The 5661-nt window shown below is 51.9% G+C and overlaps 1 protein-coding gene across 1 annotated transcript in view; it reads right to left on the bottom strand.

Moving 5' to 3' along the window:
- CTTNBP2NL (CTTNBP2 N-terminal like) overlaps positions 1-1982 on the bottom strand; it is a 23871-nt gene extending 21889 nt beyond the window's left edge. The window contains exon 1 of the mRNA XM_026864258.1: positions 1964-1982. The gene's annotated coding sequence lies outside the window, so the exon portion shown is untranslated. The remainder of the gene's footprint in view (positions 1-1963) is intronic.
- Positions 1983-5661: the final 3679 nt, after the last annotated feature.

Below are 5661 nucleotides of genomic sequence, written 5' to 3'. Positions count from 1 at the left end.
CAGCTCCCCCGCGCGTCCGCAGCGCTCGCTGCACGGCGGAGCCTCCGCTGCCGCGCCGCAGCTGCTTTTCCAAACCGAGTTCTCGCTGAACCGGTGACATCTGAGGGCAGCAAGGAGGGGTTTGTCCTTCCAGGCTGGCACGGAGGGTCAGTGCTGCGGCGGACATTCCTGCCGCTGCCCGGTCCCGCTCTTGGAAACCCGGCAGAAAGGGGATCTTTGTGCGGACGGAGCTCTGCGGGAGCCTGACGCCTGACTGCCGATGAATTGAGCCTGTAAAGGTCACAGATGGAGGAGTTACATCAGGGAACATCTGGCACCAAAAGCCGCTCTGTTCTGGGGCTCGGCGAGGACACCCCGTGAACCCAGCCCCGCTGGAGCGCGGACATCTGCCAGTCCAGCACGTCCGCAGCGGTCGCAGCGAGGGCGAACTAAACACCTGCAGCCTTGAAACCCCGAGAATCAGCCCAGATGAGAGAAAAACATTTCTTAGCAGAGCCCGAATGCCTGTGCAGAAAGAATACAGTCAGTTGCCCGCTGGGCTGCGTTCGGGGGGGCACAAATCAGGAGGAGGAGGCTTTTCAGGACTGCAAGACATCTCTCTCCAGGCTGTTCGGTCGCCTTCTCTTTGGTCATTATTTTTAGCATGCAGCTGATTGCCAGGCGTGTCAGACACGGGCAGAAAAATGAGGTACCTGCCTGCGAGCGCGTGGCCTGGATTTCTGACGTAAAGAAGCCGCAGGGAAGTGCCACACTGAGGGCAGCCGCAACCCCCCGCCGTACCCCGGCGCCAGGGTGAGCAGGGGTGCGCGCAGGCCGCCCTGGGTTGCCGTGTGTGTCCGTAGAGAGGAGCCGGCGGCCGCTCAGGGTTGGGGGGTCCTGGGGGCTGGGAGCCCCCTCAGCCAGCACCGTGCAGGCCCGTGCCACGCTGGGGAACGTTAACAACCACAAAATGCTTCAAACGCGGGGAGGGAGGGAAGAGGAGGGAACACAATGGTGGGAGAGAGGAGATTTCTCCTCAGGTATCACAGGCAAGAGAGATAAACCACAAACACAAACAATTAGAAAGAAGCACATCTGTCATGTCTGTGACGCTGTCAGAAGAAGAATCCATCTGGGAAAAGAGCCAGCCCTGCCTCCCCGGGAGTTACATATTTTTTTCTTTTTAAATATTGTATGACATCCATCTCCATAGCTGTGTGTTGTTTGTGCTGGCATGTGGGTGTGTATTTCTGAAGGCTCCCCATATTAGCAGAAGATCTATAGCCTCATTCTAGAAATTTTGCCGCTATAAAAATATATTCTGTTTTTGACTGAGTGTTTTTTTCTTCTCTCCTGAAACTCTGGAGCCATGTAAAATGGCTTCATAAAACTTGTAGGGCTTTTTAGAGTAGAAGTTACTGCCTTGGCTTGCTTTTAAAAATGCACCCTTGATTTTAAGCGTTGGGATATTGTTTGCTTTTAAACAAGTGAATGCTGAAGAGATGCTATAAACTCCTTTTTTATTTTGTTGCTTATTGGAAAAATCCAATTATACCTAAGGGAAACAGGAATGAAGCATTTCATGAAAATATACGGTACATAAGCAAACAAAGCCTCAGTCTGCCAAAGTAAGCGTGCAAAGAAGGGAAAATCCTCTCAGCGATATCCCTGGGTAACCCCTGGGAACACTGCGGACCCGAATTACCAGCACGAGCCCTTCCTCAGCGCCAGAAAGCCCTTTGGCCGGCATCGGCCTGCTCGGGGAGGGGTGGCGGGCTGCGGGAGCCCTGGCTCCAGCCCCTGGCTCCCTGGTTGTGGCTCACCATGGAGGCGGCCGTGGGCAAAGTGCTGCCAGGCTGGCATTGCCCGTGGCACGCTGGCATTGCCCGTGGCACACTGGCATTGCCCGTGGCACGCTGGCATTGCCTGTGGCACACTGGCATTGCCCGTGGCACGCTGGCATTGCCCGTGGCACACGGGCCGTGCCCGCGCCGGCCGCAGGCTGCCGATGCCCGGCCCTCGCCCAGGCCACTGGGGCTGCAGGCACCTGCCCTAAGCACAAATGTCTTTATAACCCCACGCGGGAGATCTTGGTGCTGCTCCCAGCCTCTGCTCTGACCCCGTGAGGAAAGACGCTCGGTCGGCAGGAAAGCGACCCTGGGCCGAGGTTCCCTGCCTGCGGAGCCGGGCTGCGGCGGCTCGCGCCTCTCCAGGGCTCTGCCTTTCAGCGAGGGGTGCGAAGCGCTTGGAGCAGCTCCGGCTCAGGGGGTGTTTTTGGATCCCCCTTTTTCTCCAGTCAGGTAATTTGCTATTTCAATTGCTAAGTGTTCCCCTTTCAGTCCTTGGCTCTCCAGCTCCATCCGAATTGGCTTTCTCAGCACTTGAGGACGCCTTACGTTACATTCTGTGAGATTTAACAGCCATCACTTCTCCAAAGGTAATACAGAAATGTCTTTTTTATGACACAAGAGGGAGATTTCTCATTTGGGAAGCTGATTCTTTGTTGTCACCAAACGACTGCTTTGGAGCATCCTTCATGCGACTGTGATCTAGTAACTAATTTTTTTCTATGAAAAGATGAAATTTGACTGATATTTATGATAAATGGAAGTACCTGCTGAAAGGAAATAAAATGTGCTTCTTTATCTGTACATATACGTATTCACGTGTACGTACTCGTATGGGAAGACCCCTCGGGATGCTGCCCGCATTCAGGTAATTCTGCAGCTGAACAGACTGGTCGTTACGTCTCCAGTAACGACTTGTTCGCCCCCAGCTTTGCTCTGCACTTGCTCCCTCTCATGAAGCCAACAGATGAAGTCCTTGCCCAGTCCTGCCACAGACCCAGCCCAGGAACCGCCCCCCCAGGCTTTCCAATCTCTTCAGATAGTTTCTCTTTCCCTCCATGAGCATTTATCCATCCATCCCCTGACTGACCTCGGGGGCAGCGGGGCAGCTGGAGGAGCAGCCGGGGCAGCGAGCTCCCTCCTGCCGGGCGGGCGGGGAGCTTCTGCCTCCTGCTCCACCTACAACACTCATTACAGGCGGCCAGAAGGAATGTCACTTTGCTCTTCTGAACCTCTTCAGCAATTTAGCAGGAAAAAGCACTCCCGGAGCTGCGGGTCTGGTGGATGACTTTCCCGACAGTGATTGAACGCTTTGATAAGAAGCAGGAGTGACTTTGCCACCTCATTTACCGCGCTGGGCTCTTTCTGCAATCACATCATGCTGTTCTTACCAGGCCAGTCCGTAAAAGGAGTAGAAAACAGAAATATACTTGGAAATGACCCTCACCTCGCAACACAGCCCGTGGTCTTGCTTTCTTTGAATTACCCGACGCTCTGTGCGTTGGGAAATTGCTTTCTCTGACAGACGATTGCTTGCCAAAGCCCTGGGACCCTGATTGATTTCTGTGCCTCTGCCGTCGGGAGAGCAGAGCAGAGGAGAGAAGCGTGAAAACCAGGACAAGCCGCGGGAAGGACAAGTCCTCCCTGAACTGGCCGAGCAGCGGGCCGGCTGGCTAATGCTTTCTGATCATGCCTCTAAGTGGAACGCGGGGGGAAGACAGGGGCTGTGCGGGGCTCACACAGCTTCGCAGGCGCCAGCCGTGTAAATTAGTTCTCGCTTTCCGGGCTCGCAGCAGTGCTGGGTCCTCTGCAGCCCCTCCACGCGAGGCCGTCCCCGCCACGGCAGGTGTCTGCCAGGGAAACGCAGCCTTGGAGCTCATCTCTCAGGGCTGGCTCTGACAGGAACCCTGCCACTGGGATGGATCGTTTTGCCAAGGGACAACACAAGAAAAAAAAAAATTAAAAAAAAATCAGATTTTATCCAGAACAGGCTTGTGACAGTAAACCACACAGTGACAGTAAACCTACACAGAAGCCTGCCGGAGGTGCCACGAGCCACACTCTAGAAGCAGTTTGTCCTAACGGAAAGACTCCAGCTGTTCTGCACAGCAACAGAGCCGGGAAGAGATAATTCTTCAGCGTTACTTTCAGTTGATGTGAAAAACCTTTATTAAATCAAATTATTCCAAAAGGCAAAACAAGCCCAGGAGCATCAGGTCCTCGGCCAGTCCAACTTCCAGAAAGTTTCTTTGTGCTGTAATTAAAATACTTCGTATTTGAATGAGTTGGGGTTAGGGGTGACCATAGCAAACTGATTTTCTGGAGAGGTTTTCTGAATCTGAATTTGTGAATATTAAAGCTTCTCGCACATTTCTGTTGTATTTCCCTTGCTCAGCATCTCCTTTGCAAGCTGAACCGTCATCATCTCGTTAGGACCTCTTAATACAGAAGTCTTTCCATAAATCTTAACTCTGCTTTTGCCAATACAGAAGTCTTTCCATAAATCTTATCTCTGCTTTTGCCCTTCTCTGCCTCTTTTCTAATTCAAGCCAGAGCTTTTCTCGGAGAAGGCGTGGCTGCTATCGCGCACGGCACGCGAGATGCGAACCCTCCAGCTTACACGCAAACCTCATCGCCTATCCGGAGGACAGCTGGACACACAAGCTAACTGCTAAGGGTAAAGCATTTGCAGAAGGGTTCTGCATCCTATTTTCAGGCCAGAACAATACAGGATAAGCTCCAATTTTGTCCAACGGGCACTCGGTAAAAAAAAATATATATATTGCTTTAACTTTGTCCTGGTTTCTTGATTAGATGAAGGCAAATGACATGTTTTTCCACCAGTCTATTACTACAGTTTAAACTCTGCACAGTTTGTGGAATAGATATGTTTTGCTCACAGAAGATTAACTTCCTTCTCTGGAAAGATAACACCACGACTGTGTCCAGCCTGGCAATTTCTAAGCCATTTCTCCAAAAATAACACTTTTCAGACCCATGGTACGAGGCACACGCTGAAGGCCGGCGAAGGCAGAGCGCAAGAGCATCTGCTGCTGCGGTGTTTCCCCGCCCAGCACCACGGCAAGTCTTCCCAGGGCGACAGAGAGCCCGGCCTAGGGCTGAGCTCGGGCTTTGCGCAGGGGAGACACTCCTGGCAGGGTCCCAAAAACGTTACCTTATGGGAAAAAAACCTGTTTCTCTTTCTGTTTTGTAGAGTGCTGCCTTGCTGAGTGGGGCCCTGGAATACTGATGTTACTTAGTGAACGTGGTCTCTTCTCTTTTCCAGCTTATCTTTAGTTTGTATATTTAAACCCAGTCAGTTTTTGAGCAATATATTTCTGCGTGGCACCTACTCATGCCACTGCTCCCAGGCTGTATTCCTCCTGTGTGCCGACCTGCCTTCACCACGTGTCACCATGTGACACCTCAGGCATATCAAACAAACAAACAAAAAATCTATTTATTATAGCTTTTAAATCACTGTAAACATGCTTTGTTTTGGAACTATTTAACATAATTTTTCTAGTTCTGGTAGCTGGATAGTGACGGTTCAAGCATGCACAAGAGCATTTGCTCAAGTACCAGGAACGTGTGTTGTGTTTTCCTGTGATACGCCTAAAGGTAATTTGCTACATCAACAGCTTCTCCAGTTAAGCACCGGAGCGCTCCAACTCTATAATCTTCCCGAGGAACAGAGCTGAGCTTAATGAGTGAACAGACTTAGTCGCATGAAGGTTTCTGGTGCTCACCAATTGCTTTTTCCAGAGCACACCCCAGCTGGCTTCCGAGTAACAGACTTGTCCATCGCCTCGGTCCTGCCAGCCAGCGAGGGTCT

Source organism: Athene cunicularia (assembly GCF_003259725.1).
Source record: "Athene cunicularia isolate RWA chromosome 26 unlocalized genomic scaffold, athCun1 chr26_part1, whole genome shotgun sequence".
Taxonomy (NCBI): Eukaryota; Metazoa; Chordata; class Aves; order Strigiformes; family Strigidae; genus Athene; species Athene cunicularia.
The sequence above is the reverse complement of the archived record's forward strand: the minus strand, read 5'-3'. Positions and strand labels throughout refer to the sequence as shown.